Source organism: Emydura macquarii, unplaced genomic scaffold (assembly GCF_026122565.2).
Source record: "Emydura macquarii macquarii isolate MOO-44397 ecotype Brisbane River unplaced genomic scaffold, CSIRO-AGI_Emac_v2 contig_1451, whole genome shotgun sequence".
NCBI lineage: Eukaryota > Metazoa > Chordata > Testudines > Chelidae > Emydura > Emydura macquarii.
In genome coordinates, this window is record NW_027131588.1 from 13,591,607 (window position 1) to 13,611,090 (window position 19,484).

Consider the following 19,484-nt stretch of genomic DNA (forward strand, 5'->3'; position numbering starts at 1 on the left):
GTGTTGGGCAGTGATGGGCATAGCGCAGACAACCAGTGGGTATAGTAATTCAGTGAATTCCCTGGGTGGCCTCTACTGGCAGAGTAAAAATGGTCTTCTCCATTGAAGCTCTGGGGAACGATAATTTCAACCTCACTGTAAGGGTGAATCAAGCACAGTACTTTTTTAAACTACTGATGAAGCTAAAATTATGCGTCATTAGCTTTCTCAAATCTTCTTACGGGGATAAGAAACATCTATATTCAACCTGTACAAAACTACCTTTGATCTATTATTTTCTGAGTAACAAACAGGAGTAGCTGTTACTCAAAAACAGCAGAGAGGGCAAGAAGGATGAGGCTGGAGTAAGAAGCCCTGAGATCTGGCCAGCTGACATCTTGATAAGAGAGGTTACACTGGAGAACTGAAGGTAGAACCCCAATTGAAGGAGAGAAACTGATGCAAACGATTGTAAATTGCTCTTTTGGGCCCTGATCCTGCAAAACATTTAAGCATTTGTGTACTCGCATTGAACTACAATGAGGGAACAGGAAGAAGGGAAATGGGAAGGTATCTAGAGAGGCAGGTGGGCTGGAAGGACAGATTCATTAACAGTGGGGAAGATTGGAGCATGCTTGTCTAATGCAGGGATACAGCTGGCGCAGAATGAAAGGTTGATGAAAGGGAAGGAGAGAGAATGGGGGCTGTGACGTTCCTCTGCAACCTGAACTGGTATATTGCTGTGTCACCCCAATCCCTCACTCCTAGGGCCCTGTCACGCTGGCTGGATCGGGGGGGGGGGCCTTAAGGTGTATTCAGGAGCTCCGATTACTCCCTTCTACACTAGTCTCACATTGGGGGTGTCATGCTGGTTAGATTGGGGGGCATTTCGTATATGGTTTAACATCAGTATGTCAAAATCATAATAATTCATGTGAGATATGCCATGTCAGGTACTGTTAGAAAGGTTATAATGTGTTAGGTAAGATTATACTACTTCTGTTCATGTGTGATGTGTAATGGAAGTTATGGACATATCTGAGATATCTGTATTTCAAATTGTGCTGCCTGGGCAACACCCCAGACTGGATGGCGGCAGGACAATAGCCTGCTTAATGGCCCATTAAGACACTCACAGAGGCAAGGGGCCCAGGGGAGAAACCAGAGATACGCCTGATAAGTCACCAGGACTTGCTCACGTGACTCTAGACTCCATTTTAGTTCATGTAAAATCTCACAAGCAGCCTGGCGAAGGCCAGGGGGTATATAAGGTGGAGCCCTGGGAATCCATTTGGTCTTTCAGTCGGGATTCAGCTTCAACTAACAACTTACCTCTGGACCAGCTCATCTACAACTGAACTGAAGCTGTGAAACAAAGGACTGAGACCCATCTAATTACTGGATGTATACTAGAGACACTTTACAAGCCTGCAAACTCCACAATTCTACTAGAAACCTGATGTATATGGACTTTTAATCATTTGTAGGTATCTGATTACTTTAATCCTTTAACATTTCTCTTATGGTTGGTTTCCTTCTTTTTATAATAAACCTTTAGTTTTATTTACTAAAGTATTGGCTGGCAGTGTGGTATTTTGTGTAAGATCCAAACTTATATTGATCTGGTACTGTGGCTGACCCTTTGGGGTCAGAGGGAACCTTTTTGGTAAAGAGCATAGAGTTTAAATAACTGGTTAACTTACTGGACCTAGTGGCTGATTGAGAGCCAGAGACTGGAATGCAGTAAAGGGGGCTGTGTATATTTGTATTTTGGGCTTCTAGATAACCAGTGTGGGAAGTCAGAAGCACTGTTTGTGGCTGGTTGGGAAGCCTGACTTCAGTGCCACCCACTAGCGCTGGGAGAATCTGCTCTCTTTTCACAGCTCTTTTCACAGCCTGCCCTGACCTTGGCATTATCAGGTGGCTGCCGTAGGCACAGAAGGGTCACAGGCCCGTCTTGCACTTGCCTCACTGTGTGAACTCCTACTCCTGGGTCAGCCCACATCCAGCACCCTGCAAGCAAGTGTTCCCTGACCTAGTGAATGAGTGCTTCTGGCCAGCCCCTCATGAGATTATGCAATGGTGTGACCCCCCCCCCAGCCAACATCCCCAGTCCCAGATGCAACCCTGGGAACTGCCATCTCACAGAGTTCATTGGACTCGGCAAGCTCATTGGTTAGTCAAGTTATCAAATAATTGTATATGCACCAGCTCTGTCACTCTAAATGAGGTCTCTACACACACCCAAACCACATGCACTGCTTTAGATAAAACAAACAATTAAGTTTATTAAGTACAGAAAGATTTTAAATGAGTATAAGCCAGAATAATATAAATCAAATTTGATCATGAAGAAAATAAAGCAAATCTCATTCTAAACTAAACTTAACACTTCAGTAGCCTCGCAGTCTTTGATGTTATCTTACCACAGGCTGGTTCATCAGCCTCCAACCAGGCTTCCCCCCTCCCCCTGTGGTCAGTCCTTCACATTTGCTTGATGTTGCTTTATAGATGGTTTACAAGGGAGAGCTCAAGAGATCAAAATGTCTCTGCCTTTAACGCCTGATCCTTCACCCCCCCCCCCCCCGGGTCAGATGATCAGCAATGTCTAGAATGGTTTCCTCCATGTCCTGAGTCAATGAGCATTCCCCTTATCGGATACTTAGGCCAGTCCATTGTTCCTGTATGCATGCCTCAGCAAAGCATGTACTCTCACACTGCAGTCAGTGTTTGCCTGGATCTGCTCCAAACAATGTGAGACACATATTTGGGAATATTACATAGCAGAGCTTCGTAACCACACGTGACATTGCAAGAAGCACACTATCATAAAAATAACGTTCTGTATGTCATGAGCATTCCAAAAACACCTCACATGACACACTTTGCATTAAACAACACTTAGTTACACTATAAGGGTTAATATGAATGATACATAATCACACCATAAGGGTGTACATGGGGACGCATTATGTCACAGGGTGCAAAGGAAGTCAAGAGATGGGGGATTAGGGAAGGCTTAGATGAAAGCTAGTGGGAAGCATGTGTTGGTGACAGATAAAAGGTCATTAGGAGGAGGGGGAAAGGTGGGAGGAGATCATGGTGGGTCTCTTTAATTAAGTCAGCTCGCTATTACAGGGAGAAGAAAGAGTAAGGATGTGAGGAAGGGATTTAGAATGGAGTTGAAGGTTGCAGTAAGTCAAAAGAGTTGTGGGCATGGGGCATCAAATGAGGGAGATGGGAAGTATTCTATTCAGGTTCCTATACTATACCCACCATCTGAATAACTGAGTGTTTTCCAGTAGAGCGTGGAGCTCATCATGTATAGTGTTGTTCCTCCCTCTCTCCAGGAAGAAAATTATGTGTGAATATTAATTTTATATTAATATATGCTGTGTCATGTGCTTTTATTAGTGAAGACATGTTGAAGTTGTACACCTTGCATTTGGAATGGAAGGTGGTGAGGCATGAGCTAGTCTTAGGTGCCGTGACAATTGGTTTCATAGTCTTGAACCAAACTCCCCCCCACACACACACTGCTTGTTTATTGTGCCTGAGAAACAAAGGAGTTGACCATGCTTCACTTCAGAGAGCTTTTGGTAGGCTTTCAGGTATCCCTAGCAGAAGTCATTAAGTACCTTAAAGATGATGACTGAAATTTTTAACGTAGTGCTGAAAGACAAGGAAGGGGGCAGAGCTAAAAAAAGAGAACGTGCATGAAGTGGAGAAAGTCTGTATGGCAAAGGCACAGGCAGTGAACTCAGATGTTGGGACGAGTGTTGGTCCACAGTTGGCAATGGCCTGTCTGTCACTTTTTTTGTGAAATGATATCACTGCTGTTTTTGTACGGCAATTGTGGTTTCTTTCTCTGTCTGCTCATCAGTACCTTTGGGAATTACTCAAGCAGCATGTTTTCCACTCTCCTTTAGAATACCATTTACAATTGCATTATCATTAGGTACCTGGTCTTTTCATTCCCCAACAATTTTTTTCTACTTCATCTCCATTGGGACTAGGATTGCATTTTAATTCTTGAGCATTATGAGACAGATTTTCTGCTTCCCTTCTCAGATCATTTCTGTTGGCAGTCCTAGTGCTCTCTTGTTTTGATTAAAAATCAATCTGAAGTTTTCCTTCAGGGGAGGCTATTTTTTGCATGTTTATGCATTTTCATTATCCTCTCAGATTACCCACATGTTCTCTTATTTACTTTTCTTGCGACCCCACCTGGGCAATTTTATACTTGAGGTAATTGTGGAAATAAATGGCTTCTCTCCCTCATCCCCCACTTTCTGGTACCTATAATTATATTATATAAATAAAAGAACTAATCTCTTGACTTTTCTTCATCCAACAGAGTCCAAATCTGTTGATCTTCAGGACATGTTGCAAGCCCCGTCTCTTCAAGGTTCATTTCAAAGGACAGTTTGAGGGGTACATAGAAAAGGGAGGATTTTAGTATTGATATGTATATTCTGTTGACAGTATTTGTATATAAATCATAGATGTTGGATTATATTAGTCCCTGGTGAAATTCCATTCACTTCAGTGGATGAATTTTTCCTGTTCTATTGGCACATTGCTATACATTAGAAAAAATAAATAACCGTAATTCCTTTCTTTTCACCAGTTAGATTTTAAAAAGCTCAGATAACTTGGATTTATTATGACATGGTTTCATTTCCATTTAAAATGAAATGCCTTTTAAAATTCCATTCAAGCATCCAAAGAAGATCACAAGATTAAAATTTTAATGGATGTTAATTAGAATGGGTTAATAGGAATATTACCATTTCTGATTCTCATTAGATTCCTTGTTATAATGAGGAGAAATCCATGATTGTGCCAAGTTCTCATCTCGCTGCAAACTTTGACAAAACAAAGAAGCAAGAGAAGTAAATATTTTATTAAAATAATACTTAATGTTATATATACACACACCACAGATATCTGCAAGGCCATTTACAAAGATGCATAAATAAAATTTCTGTACTATAGATGGGGAAACTGAGACACAGAAGTATCAAACACAGAGTCTAAATGCAAAGCCATCATATTGCCCAGGCTCCCCGACTCCCAGTACCCTAGTGAGTATACTCAAATTTATGTACTATTGTTTTTCTCCCTTTAAAGGGAAAGGACCAAAGTAAACAGTTACACTCTTAGCGGTTGAGTCTGTGACCACTGAAGTCAATGGCAAAGTTCCCATTGCATTTAGTGGTACAGGATTAGGCCCTTTATATGCTGTCAGGAAGAATGAATAGCCAATCAAACTAAAAGGCATTTTAAAATCAGTATAAACATTCTGTCCTGCACAGTCTGACTTTGCTCTCATACCTCACCCAGAAGAGAAATAAACCTTGTGTGTATGCTATCTCCATACTTGTTCTCTCGGTTCTCCAGCTATTAATTTTAAAAATGCCTAAAGATAAGAACACCTACGAAAGGCAAACTTTCAGAGTTGTTAGCCCCAAACTGGTGGATTAATCTATAGTACCTGTTCCATTAAAATATACACCCAGAGTTTAACTTTTGATCGATAAACATAAGTAACCCTGTCAACCATTTGTAGCTGCTTCCCATTGTTGTCTGCTAGTTTAGATTGCATTATATTGTTCAGGAGTATGTTGGGTAACACTATAGGACTTCTATTTGCTTGGTATCTCCATTAAAGTGAGTAATGCTTCCACAGACGTAGCCCCCAGCATGGCAGTGTGTCCGGAGAGGCAGGTTAGAAGGTTAACAGATTCACTCAGGTGATACCTTGCCATGAAATTGGAGTTGGAATTTAGAAGTGTCATTTATGATCCTCTTCCTAGCAGAAGTACTGTTTATTTTCCTCAAGGCATTTTCTGCATTTCCCTGGTAAGAGCTAATGAAATCCTTGAATGTATAAACAAGATAGTAGTGAGTAAGAGTATGGAGGTTATTTTACCTCTGTAAATTACATTAGTGAGATCTATAACTGAACACTGTGTACAGTTCTGCAATCCACATTTTTGAAAGAATGTTGAAAACTTGGAGAGGTGCAAAATATAGCCACAAAACTGATTCAAGGACTGGGGAAAAACTGCCTTATAGTTTTCAAAGTTTTCTCTTTATCTTATCAAAAAGGAGGCTGAGAGGTGACGATGAGGATACATAACTAATTTCACAGGGAGAGAGTACCAACTACTAAAGGTCTCTTTAATCTAGTGGGGAAAGGCAGAACAAGAACCAATGACGAAGTTAAAGCCAGATGAATTCAAATAAAAAAAATAAAGCACAAATTTTTAACAGAGTGGTTAACCATTGAAATAAGTTACCAAACTCTTGATGTCTTCAATTAAGACTGGGTGCCTTTCTAAAATAGATGATTTAGTTATGATGAAATTCTATGGTCTGTGTTATACAGAAGGTCAGGTCAGATGATCTACGCATACCCCGATTTGGAACTCAAACACTCATTAGGAAGAAGGTGAAGATTCCAACTATTTATCCTGAGTACAGTACACATTTTCCAAAACATGTAGCTGCTGCTTATACATCTTGGTCTTAAATGGTGCCCAGGTGTTGGGCAGACCCTCTGCACAAGTGTGAAGTTCAATTCCAGTGCGCACGTGTGTGCATGTGTACCTCTCACTTCCGCACCGCATAAAGGTCTTGAGTGGCAGCAACAAAAACAAAATAGTACAGTGCAGTCTCTGAAAATCCCATTAATCATGTAAGATAAATGGAGAGAATAAAAACCTGAAACCATCAGCATCACTGGTATAAACAGGTGCAATACCACAGAGTACAAAAGAATGAGTTAAGTGATGAGGTGGTCCATTAATTTTCAGTTTAAAAAACTCATTATGAATTTTTCTCATGATATTTGTTACCCTGAAAGTTTCTGGAGTTTGCTTCAGGATACAATCTGTAGGTTTTCTTCAATCTCATAATGTGTTGTCACAGTTGGCTCCCTCTAGACCATGGAAAACATTCAGGGTTAAGAAACTGAAACTGACATTATAGCTCAATATGAGAAAAAAAATATTTATCAGCAGCTGAGTCAATTTCAAGTTGCTTTCCTCCAGGAAAAGCTCATTGGATGAAATTGTACTCTGTTGGTATTGGCTTCCTTTCCTCTGGCATATTAGTGGTTGATCACTTAAGCTGGGGAGCCCAGGGATGATTCCCATCCCCTAAGTTTTTTTTAGTTCCTTTTTATCCTTTTGCTAATCGTGCTTCTTCTATGGCTACTGCTTGCCACATCAAATAGTTTGTTCATATTTTCTTTCCTCTAATGCCGTTATCATTAGTAAAATTAGTAGGCTAAATTTTGTCTGATTAAACTGCAGCCCTATTTGCTTAGCAATATCACTACACCAATACTTTCTCTGCCCATTTAATGATTGTTTTCTTGGTACTCAATCCTGTTCAAGAATCTACACTGTCAACATTGCTCCACTAAACATGACAAAACCGCCTCAACGTCTTTCGCTGGATCTGGCTCAGAAGATAAGCAATGTGTGTCAGGTGATTTGTGGGAAACTTCCAGCGTAGGAAAATGTCTGCAACAAAAATTGGGAAATGGATAGACAATGTAAGTGTTCAAATGAAAACCTGAGATTTTCATGAGTATTCACAAGCATGTGTTGATTTGTTTCTGGACAAATTCACTGAAAAAGAGATGGTAAGACTTTGCAATGGCAAACGTGAATTTTCCTGATTTTTCCATAACTTTGTTAAATCTAACCATTTTTACAGAGGAATTTTTTTTTTCTTTCCCACCCTCCCTTCCCTATGCACATCAATGTTTTTTATATTATTTTTGGTTTTGTCTGATCATTATTTTCCACTTTTCAGACAAACCAGCAACTGTCTGAGGTGAACCTGCAAGTTGTGAAAATATGTTTTGTGCGGTGATTTACTAGCAGTGAGCCTTTTTCTGCAGATTTAGTCAGTGGCCAAACTCAGATACGGATATGTCAACTCTGTGATTAGCTACACACAGAGCAACATCTTCAAGGTCTCATCTTTCCTGAAGCATAACTTGAAGCTAAAATAAACTAAATATTGCAAGTTTGAGATATGGTAGATTCACACCAGAGACAGAATTGTTGTATCTTACTGACAAGCAAGACAGGTCTAAAGGTAAACCTTTTCTTAGGAAAGAAACTATGTACAGAACTAAGGTAACAGGACTTCTCAACCGTAGTCTGTGACTATGCCTCGTCTTGTATTCCTGTGTTGTTTCTGTTACCCAGAATGCATTGCAAATGATTGCATCAAGAGTACACAGGATACACAAAGCGTGGCATCTCTACATTTCCAGGAGGACTTACTTTACAGGACAGACATGATTGGCTGAAGTGTTATTACCTCTAGATGGTCACTCCAAATATTTATCGTTTTCACTTAAATTAGAACACCGGGTCATTCTTCACTGTTCTAAATCAACATAAGTCCACTGATGTCACCGTAGCTCTGCTGATTTACACCAGCTGAGGATCTCATCAAGCAGTAGCAATTAACCACCTCCCAAGCCATGGTTCACAATGGGGAACACCGGAACACAGAATGTGATAGAACATGCTTAGTTTGTTGTTGTGTTTTACTATTTTTGTTTTTTTCTGGGCGGGAGGGGGGGGGGGGGGTCAGGGCAAATGATTTATTTATTTAATGTTATGTATCATGCAGTCTGTCACTACTGTTTCCACAAACCACTATGGGCTGCTTCATATACCAACAGAAGATGAAACTGATATGCTATGTTACTGAGCAAAAGTTAAAGGGCAAAGATAAAGAAACAGACAACATATGGCCCAGTATCTCCTCTGCTGAATATTCTTTTTTTTTTTAAAAAAAAGATCATCCCACTGCTAGCTGGCTTTAGCTATGGTAAATTAATTGCTCGCCCACTTTCAACATAATTTTAAAAAGTAATGCAACCATGACAAATGCCCATTGCAGCTTCAAAACAGCTGGTGCTCCATTTCTTCAGTGACGATTGTTAATTGCTCCACAGGCTGTGAAGTAATCACACCAGAGGGACTTGGAAAACCCCTGACAGATTTGAGAGAACAGTGACGCACTGGGTGACATTGCGGCAATTCCTTCCCTGACAAGGTTCTCCAAATCAAATCTTATCTGTGCATTTCTTTACTCCTGCAAATGCTTACATCAACCTTTCTAAAACATGCATGGAGTGACATGAAAAGGCTGTCATTCCAATGAGATTTCATGGGGACTATTTACAGTTACTTTAAATCATCATTATATCAGCTCTGTGCTAACTTCCCGTTTTTCCTGTGTGTCCTTAATAAACTGCATCAAAATCACAATCTGCAACCTCTTTTCTCCGTTTAACGACAAAACGGTCAAGATATGCAGAAATTCCTAGTTTGAACTTATTTTCTCACCATTTTTTGGGTCAGACTTGGCCGTAGTGAAATCTCACCACAGTATATTTTTACAATTTTCCCTTACGTCAGATGACACAGGTGTCATACGATGTCTTTCACTGCCGTATGTTGCCCTGATGTGCCTTTTGATAAGTTTTTGAGCAATGTTAAAGTTCTCATTGCACTCTCTCCTGCTAATGCAGCCTGAACACTGACTTATTCTGGCTTGGTAAGTGTCGTTGTAAGTAAAGCAAGCCACAATTAAATAAAAACTGTATTTACCATCTTCATACCGGTATGTATGGGTGCAACCTCAATTGTCTAGATATTGCAGGAGACAGTTAATTCAGCTAACCAACTTTTCAGATAATTGAGGAAATTTCTAATGTATAGTGATTAACTGACCAGAGAGAGTATGACCTTATTTTGGAGAATAGGTGGTCTGGGAAATTGAGGTGATACTGTAAGGCTTTTCTTCAGGGGCTTTGACACTTGTAGGGCACTTTGTCCTGTTTAGTTGTTACAGTTTATAATTGGAAACATACATAACTTTGTGCTAGATCAAAGGAATGATAGATAGAACAGGTCTAACTGACTGTGTTTGAAGAAGCATTGTAAGTGGAAAGTCCTCCTCAATGAGGCGTACAGCAGCCCAAGCTGCCTGCAACCTTTGCATGGTTGGGAAGTCCAGAGCTGGTTAAAGGCAACTCGAAGAGTGCTGGAGTTGGCCTGGGATGTGATGGGACCAGAGCACCTGGCAGATGTGCCAGTTGTCTCGGGATCCTGACTTGGAGCTACTGTGGAATTTGAGATGGAGCTCAAAGCTGCTCCCATTTGATGGAAGCCATGGGGAATGATTGACATGGTACCAGTGGCTACCCTCACCAGGCAAATGGCTTCTCTGGTCCAGTTATACAGGGGCATTTTAGCAATCAGCCAGGTATCCAAGCCATTGCCAATTGTTGGGATGGACTATCAATTATTCTGCTTGCTGCTTTTGTCCATTTTCAGGCATCTGCAGGAACTTACATAAAACTAGGCAAACTGAGAGAGGAGGTAGTAGACAGTGGACAAGTGAAGTAAGCTTGACTCAGTGCATTCTCTCTCTCTCTAAATATGCTGGGGCAGATGTCTGTGAAAAACAGGAAGTCTGGATTTTAGAACTGCAGCTATGGGGAAATCTAGCTACTGGACTAAAACTTAAGATTGCTTGCTTACCATTTTTTTTTAAGTGACATTACTAACTTTTGCTTCTGCCCAGTGATTAATTTGGTTTGGTCAGCTATGTAACATTTTTCTTGACTGACATGTCTCTGTAACTTTTGGGGCATAAGAGGGAAGTCGCAAACCTAAATCAGCAGATTACTTTGTAGACACCTTGAAAGATCCCCAGGTGTAGACAGAAGGACCAGTCATACGGAAATCTGTGTCTGATTCACCAGAAGACTGACCGAAGATTGCCAAAGACTTGTGGGGGTAATATTAAGTTTTGGAGTACTCTAATCACCTATTGTATTGTGTTGCTTAAGGCTAATAAGTGGAGATGGTGGTGAAGGTAATCCCGAGTGGGGAGTGCTGGGGACCAGAAGTAAAGCTTTAAGTCATAAGCATTTGGTTCTGACTTACTTGTCTTTTGCCAGCCACATAATGAGAGGAGCTACTATGTTTCCCTTTGGTTTATTGCCAAACGCCAACTGGCAGAGACTAAAAGTTACTGGTTTAAGGAACCCTGGGTAACACAGTTGCCCCGGCAAGTGCAAGACTGTGTGACTAATTTTCTGCATTATTGAGCTATGTATTGTGTGCATTCCTTCCCACTGCTCACCTTCCCTTGACTCCCCGTAAAATCTTCATTAACAGCCAGGTTAGGTTGCATCAGTGGAAAACCCACCAACACAAACCTGTCAAAGCAGGAAAATGACCAGAGAAGGAGACCTCCATTCACATACCTGGACATCCTCACATTGTACTAACCACTCACTGACGTTCCTCTCCAAGCAGCTCATGTCCAGCTCAAACAAACAAACACAAAATTCCTGCCACACACAATTCAACACAAAACCTTAACTCTGAATTCAGTAATAGTAGGCATTGGTACAGTGCACGTCTGTGCACCAGATAAGTGTGATATTTTACAAACTCAATGTGTCACACACTTAACGAGTGCGAGTCTGTGAACAGTTAGTATATATTATATACAGTGCTTGGAGTTAATGTGCTGTGTTATAGCGAAAGATGTAGGTGCTTACTTTGTTCTCTCTTAGTTAGTGTCTGATGTTGCACAGTGTTTTTGCACTGCCTGCAAGATGCAAAGGTATTTATTTTAAGAGGTATTTAGGTGCTGGTGCACTCAACATAGCAAATCCTAAATTTCATTGTCAGAACTGATTTAGGCACTAAGGAGCCAAAATTGTCTTACATTGGGATTTAGGCTTCTGAATACCTAAATTCCTTGTGAAAATGAGACAGGCTTTGAAACACAGAGCACTGCAATGCCTAAATACCATTAAAATCTAGACCCCAGGTTCATGTGAAAATCCCAATAACTAACTCTCTGTATCTTTAGGCATCTAAATGTCTTTAAAAACCTGGCCCTTAGTATCTCCTTGGACACACTCATTACCATGAAGTATCAGACCTGCAGTGTCTGTTAACTGCTTTGAAGATGTGAGGCACTATATAAGTGCCATCATTCTGTACTAGTACTATTCTATTATTAATAATGCAAACTCAAAATGAGATTTGTGCTGCCTATCTGTACTCCTAAGCTCTTGCCCTAAATTGTGCATACAACATCTTATCAGGATCTTTAAAAGTTCAGGGAGATGTGTTCATCCTTGCTCATTAACATACATGCTCCGTCCTAGCTGCCCTTTTACTGTCCTTGCAACAGCTCTTTTTTCCTCTTCATTCAAACAAAATATGACCTTTAAAACTAGCAGCTGGTGCAGGCTTCTCTTTTAATGAATGATGCTGAGACCACCGTGTTCTTTACCATAAAAGATGAATAATTTTAGCTCTTCATCCCCTGCAATTTCCGACAGACATTAGCTTATCATATTGTTCTGACTTAAAAACCCATATAGAAATGTCTTATAGAAATAAATGGGGATAAAACCAACTGATCTCTCTAGAAATTTGACAGTGCTCTGCAGAAATTATTCTAAAACCCTATAGAACGTAATAGAGGACAACATCCCTGTGTAGAGAAAATTTCAGATGGCATAGGGCTGCTATGCCCTTCTCCCTCCCAGTTGCCAGTGTAAAGGGTGTTCTCGGAGAAAGGGGGCACGACCAGGATAAACTATACCCAGCTGATCACTGGCTGCTGAAAAAGCTTCTTAGGGCTGTGGGTAACTGGACACATATTAGAGCAACTTCATGGCTTCTCCAATTTATGCTGAGGACTGGCAGGATTGGGATGTAAAATGGCTTAAAGTGAACTTTGATGTCCCCCTCTAGTCATGCACTGGCACACTGTAGCCCAACTGGAAGATCTAGCCTTACAATTTTGTATGCAAGGCACAGTAAACAAAAAAACAGATGCAGATGTAATTTGGTCATACAACTAAAGGAAGTCAAGCCATTTGAAAATTTGGTCCATAATATCCTAGCATTAACACACACAAAGTTATGTTCACAGAAGTTATGCAGATACCTTGAGTGGCTTTTAAACCAAAATAAATCATAAGTCTAAACACCCAGCCAGATCCATTTTCAAGTGTCACGATTTTAAATTTTCCAGTGTTAATGTAGCCTTGGGTTTCATCAAAAATACTTACATTTTCACCTCCTTTCAATAACAAGATTAATTTATTTTAAAATCTACCTTTTAGAGAATGGGGAATTGCATGTATTTAAAAAGCACAGTTATTATTGTCACTAATGCAGTTCAGGAGTGGTATGTACTTACATAGGGATGCCGAGTATGATCATATTAAATCAATATATTTTTCACTTGATTATTCTTTTGTGTTTGTCATATAAATTGGAATGAAGGAAATAATTTTCTCTGCTGGAGCATAAAACAAATTAGACATAATGGCACATAAAAAGCAAACCATAATCACCCTCTTGAAAACTAATGCATTTTATGGGATATGTAGCTATTAAGGCAGTCACAACATTTTAAACCTACTCCACTTCAACACTCCCTCAGTGTATTCCCTTTCTGATGGCAGCATTCTGTGAAGCTGGCACTGGTAATTAAATAAATGGTATGGTGGAAATCCTAAACTTATCTTGCATGGCAATATCCCAGTTTCTTTTCTTCCTTTGTCTAGCAAATTAAAGTATTGTTGTGTTTTTCCACCTGGCGCTGGGAAATGTATTTCACTGATTTGTCTTTTATTCATTTCAGAGCCTTTTGGAGAGGCTTTTATATACAGCATGTCTATTTTTATTTTACACTGCATGCCTTATGCAAGTCATCCCACAAGAGTGCCGATAAAACCTTTATATCATACGACCCCTCACGTATTCCAGGCATGTCCATGTTTCACTTGACCAAATATTTTACATTATTTCTGTACGATTTTTTTTGTCCTTTCACCTATAAAATTAAGCTGCCTACTGCCCAGAGTTCTTCACCTCCCACCACCACCACAGTAACAAGGACACTGCTACTCTAGACATATGGGCTAGAAGCTAGCATCTCTATTTGACCTTAATGAAGCTATGCTCATTTACACAGCACAGTTTCCCATTTCCGTTAATGAGATGCTGTGAGGGCATAACGGACCACCCCCACTGGTCATTTAACAAGATCAGAAATTAGGCCCTCATCATGCAAAACATATGCTTAACTTTATGAACATCAGTAGTCAGGTTGATTTCTATTTTTTACACACATACATAGAGATCTGCAGGAATAGGGCCTTACTTACCTTGATTCCAAGGGTGAAATCCTGGCTCCATTGAAGTCAATGGGAATTTTACTATTTTACTTCAGTGGGGTCAGGATTCCACCCCAACTGAAGAGACCTCTGGTAAAAACAGTTATTTCTAACTAGTCCATTTTGGAAACGTCTGGAAAGTGATCTAAAATAGTGAGTTTATCCATAACAATATTATGTTAAAAAAACCCAAGAATGACATTACTTGAGATGGCCTGCTTCAAAGCCTATGGAAGCCAACAGGAGACTTTCGATTGACTTCAGTGGACCTGGATCAGACCCTAGGCCTCGTCTACACAGCAAAATGGCACCCCTTTAATTATAGGGACATAGTTAAAGTGGTACAGCAACCCTAGTGTTGATATAATTGTATCAGTATGGGTTTTTTCACATATGGGAAGGGGAATGATATATCCCAGCGTAACTGCTTCCACACTAGAGGCAGTGAGAGTATAATTACATCAGTAAAAAAAAGGGGGGGAAAACAACCTCCCTAACCAACAGAGTTATACCAGTACAAAATCTTTGTATGGATCAAGCTTTAGAAAGAGAAGGGGGAAAAAAAAAAGTAAAATCAATTAATTTCAGAATAATAGGGATCAGATACCAACAGAGAAAAGACCATCAAATTCTTCTGACTTGTTGGTTATTGTATTTGTCAAGCTTCTTAGTTTAAATGTGGAAGATGATCACCTGCATAGAATAGAATAGTGTGACAGAATGCCTACTTGCTGTATAGATGGATCAAGATTTATTAATCTCATCTGATAAGAGATAAGGGGGGAAATTTTCAGGCCGCAAAGAAAAAGGAAATTTGGGAATTTGAAGGTAAAAAGATTTATATCTTTCCTAATCTGAGTCCTATCACTCAAAGTGGAAGGAGCGACTTTCTTCTGATAAAGCAAGATTTTACAGAGGAGGATCTAGAACTGCCCTTTTTATTCCCTGATAAATTTAGATTGAAATATCAAGATGAAACTACCTTTGCTAGCACGTAAAATCTGTAACTCGTTTTCTGAAAGAAGATTAAAGAGGACAAAGTAAGACTCGCTGACAACTTTGACATAGGCTTTGATAATGATTGACTGTGAAATTTCGCCTCCTCTGATGCTATTGAGTTACCCAGATGTTAGCTGAATTTTTGCAGTGTGCAATCTTTACCTTGAATAAAAAGGTTCCACTTCTTGTGTTATTATGAACAATAAAGTATAGAAATGTTTAAAAGCACTCAAAGATGCGTACGTAAGAATGCAATTTAAGACAAGTAACCTGCAGGCTACACTTTTACAAACAGTTTTTTAACTCTTTCAATTGGCTAGTCTTTCTGAATAAGCTACTGTAAGTGTCTTCTTCCTTACTTCTCTCCCACAAAGGCAACAGAGGACACATGTTCACATCATTACTATAATTATTGGACTAGGACCTCCGCTGGTGTAAATTGATGTAGCGTTTTACTCTAAGATGTTCAAGACGCATGGCTCAAGGCGATGTGGGGCCATGGTGGTATTAATTGTATTTGTGCCTAATCCTGGGCTGCTCGGAGGAATGGAGTGATCCTTGGAATAATTTAGAAAGCTGTCACGGCCTGATTGAATTATGGCAGCTGCCCATGGCTGCCCTTTGAATTGCCGTGCTGCATGGAATCTCTGCAGCATTGCATTCTAGCATCCTGCCCTGATACATACCCTCTCACCCCCATCCCAGGCATGTTTCCTACTCCAAAGGCTTGTTGGGGGGCGGGGGGGTCCTCAGAAGGCAGCCTTAAGGCTCTTTTCTGCAATGCCTACATATAGGGCATTCCCTCCCTTGCAGATACAGGGCATTTAGGACCACTTTACATGGTCTGGTCCTTTTCCCTGGTGTAAAGGGGACAGAGCAGGGACAAGGACCTCACCCTGATTAAGCAGAATGCAGGAGAGGTGATGAAAAGTACATGAGAAAACCAATGTATGTATTGCGTGTATCTGCAGCACATCTGTGCATATATAGCAGGTGTGCTAAATGTGAGAGAGAGGAGAGGGGGTGAATTTTGCAGACAAACTCTGAAAATGCTCGTTTGACTGTTGAAAACACAGCTGAAAAGTGTTTGCTTTACCTTCACTTCAGTTTGGCTGTACATATACCAAGGCTGGCCAAACTTACTGACTTCTCCCCCCCCCCCCCACAACCCTCCTCTCCGCTGGACAGAATCCTCTTGCTCCCCACCCCCCGTCTGGTAGGTGGAGAATAGGGAGAATACGGGGGGTTCCGTGAACCGTACTGTAACTGTAAAAGAGCTAGAGTTTGGCCATCCTTGACATATACTGTAGTGAACACATTTAGTGACAGGTTGAAACTTCATATTGTGCAAGAATGTTATTAAATATTCAAGGGAATCGAAGTTTGGATGTATGCTCATGACAAGAGTGGGGCAAAACTTTCCAAAAAGTTTGGCATCAAAATTTTGATGATCGACATGATACATTTTAGTGACCCCTGTGCAGACATTTCACTTAGTTTCTTTTGACCCGCTATGGAGCATGCTGAGTTTGTGTGTTTCTTTTAATGAAATGTGAATGAAATTTCAAATTTTGACCAACAAATAATATGTCCAAAAAAAATGTGTTTTCAGGACCAGCCCTGTTCACAAGCATTCACAATGGGAATCTAATTCTAAAAAGCACAGTGGAGATTTTCAAAAATGCCTAGGTGATGTAGCAGCACAAGTCACATTGAAAGTCTGTAGAACTTGCGCTCCGATGTCATTTTTTAAAATCCCACCCTATATTCATTTAACCAAGGAATGTACATGTATCACATCAGTGGGGCACTTTGTGGGCACAGGGATCTACAGTACTCACATGAAGCTGCTTGATGGGTGGGGAGGTTAAAATGACAGAGGTGGTCAAATCCTGGTCCCATTTAACTCAATGGGAGTTTTGTCGCTGATTTTAAAGAGGCTGGAATTTCACCTCTTAAGGTCTGAACACGGAATAATTGTATAGCATGGCTTAAAAGAAAAGTACCGATCAAATGGTATTCCTTGAAGCTGTTCTGTGAATAATTTTGAATAGCAAATGAAACCGAGAAAAGCCATAATTAGCTGGCAGAGAATTTGCAAACTGAAAAAAGGAACAAAATTCTCAAACACATTTTTCATTATGAATTGTTTGCGCAGCTTTGACAGACAGATGCATATAATTTTCTACAGTCATTTGTATGTGTGTTTTAATTTAATTTTATTCCATTTATTGTGTTTTGATTGGCCTTAACTATATGCTTCAAAGGTTGCCTTTGTGTAAATGTTTTATACCAGTCTCGTGCAGGCAATTGCACAATGGCTCCATTGGACAGCTATATCCTTCTGCAGAGCTGGATTGAGCAAATCCTAGCTACTGCATTATACTTTCATTATAAGGGGAGAACAAGGGGCCGATTTAGCTCTACACATTGCCTTCTTTATTTGTTACCACCTTGTATTCTGACTCCCACTGGATTTTTTTTTAAATGCATGGGCCAACCACAGGAGTGATGCAGTTAACTATTCCATGACCCCTTGTCCCAGAGATTTCACTGGCCCAGAGCCTGGAATCCTACCTGGCAGCCTTGAACTCATGCTTGTAAGTTCACAGCACAGCAAAGGGAAAATGTGATAGGTTTGCTTTCAGAAATGGTACTCTTAAAGGGTTTACTTTGTTAGAGATATATTAACTTTGGAATATTTTCCACTCTCTTTATTACCACACAGGTCGTCTTTGTTCACAATGTGACTGACCTATGTCATTAAACATTAAATCACATTAATCATGTGATTAATTTGCTGGTTTTCTCCAGATACCATAAAATATCATCCAGCAACAAAAGACGAGTACGGTTGGAATATGGTCAGTGCTCTGGGTTTATGCACTCGTCGTTCATCATGGAAGAACTGGTTATAAACATATTCTGAGCCCTTGACGTCAGTGCGACTAGACAAAAATAAGGCAATCAGGATTTGATCCATATTCTAGCATTAGAAGAGGCTTATACAGTTGAAATGGTTGATTAGCAAATAAAGGAATGTTATTTTCAACACCTTCAAAGCAGGGAAATTATTTGAATGACAGTACTGCTTAGAGGCTCCCAACCAAGATCAAGGCCCCCACTGTGCTAGGCTCTGTACAAACACACAGTGAAAGTGAATCCCTGTCTCAAAGAACTTACATTCTAAATACACAAGACAGAGAAATGATGGAAGGGAATGTCTGCCAATTGGAACATGACAATATCAGGAGGGGGAAATTACTTTAAGGTTTTTATAAGATACTAGAAAATAATGGATTTTTTTTAAAATGAGAGACCTTAAAATATAAACAGAAACTTGCCTTATTGAGAATGCTTTATACTTACGAAAGCATAGACACTCCAAGTTAAACTTGTATTCTGCCTATTAAATCCAATCCTGCAAAGGGCTGAGCTCCCTCTAATGTCATTGTAATTAATATAAACTACAGTTGTCTATGAAAAAGACTTTAGGTAAGATGGGGTGAGGGTGGGGTCAAAATGTCCACAAAATGCCAAGTTTCTAGAGCTGTTGTGCTCCCTTATTTTCTATATTCATTAGAAACCTGCCCCTTTTATTGTCGTCATATCCAAAAACTTAACCGCCTTCAACAACAACTATGCAACGTAATGGGAATCAAACGGTCTGGAAAATCACATGGAAGCCATGCTAGTGTGAAGGCAAATGTCCTGGGTCAGCCACATCATACATATGGATAACAATCGACTATCTAAGAGTTCTGCTCAGTGAATTTAAAAAAGGCAGTAGGAAGGATGTCCATCCCAAACTCCACCACAGGGATTGCATCAAGCGGCACAGACAGCTTGCTGGACTGCACTTAATGACCTGGAAGGATACAGCCCTTGACAGGCAAGATTGGCACTCTGCTACGAAGGAAGCAGAACGTGGAACAGAATATTGTCGCACCATCTTGGCCGACAGTAGGAGGGAACATAGACACCACTGTGCCCAGACATGTTTCCTGAATCCTACAGGCGGAAACTGATTCCCAGTCATAGTCATACTTTAATACAAGCAACGGTCATAAAATATAAATCAGTTCCTCAACTGCTGTAAATCAGAATAGTTCCATTGACTTCAGTGGACCAATGCTGATTTATACCTCCTGAGGAACTGGTCCAGGGAGATTTGAGATCAATCAGCACCTTGCAGGGTTAGGTCCTTTACATCCCCAGTGAGCTTGACTATTACAGTGATCAG

At 40.2% G+C, this 19,484-nt stretch overlaps 2 long non-coding RNA genes across 2 annotated transcripts in view; both read right to left on the reverse strand.

Moving 5' to 3' along the window:
* LOC137156551 (uncharacterized) overlaps positions 1-19,484 on the reverse strand; it is an 84,339-nt gene that overhangs the window by 52,841 nt on the left and 12,014 nt on the right. The window lies entirely within an intron of this gene.
* Positions 4,254-11,364, reverse strand: LOC137156550 (uncharacterized). Its single transcript, XR_010920811.1, has 3 exons — positions 11,297-11,364; positions 4,770-4,847; positions 4,254-4,380 (listed from the first exon to the last, which is right to left on the reverse strand). It is a non-coding gene; the product is annotated as an uncharacterized lncRNA (long non-coding RNA).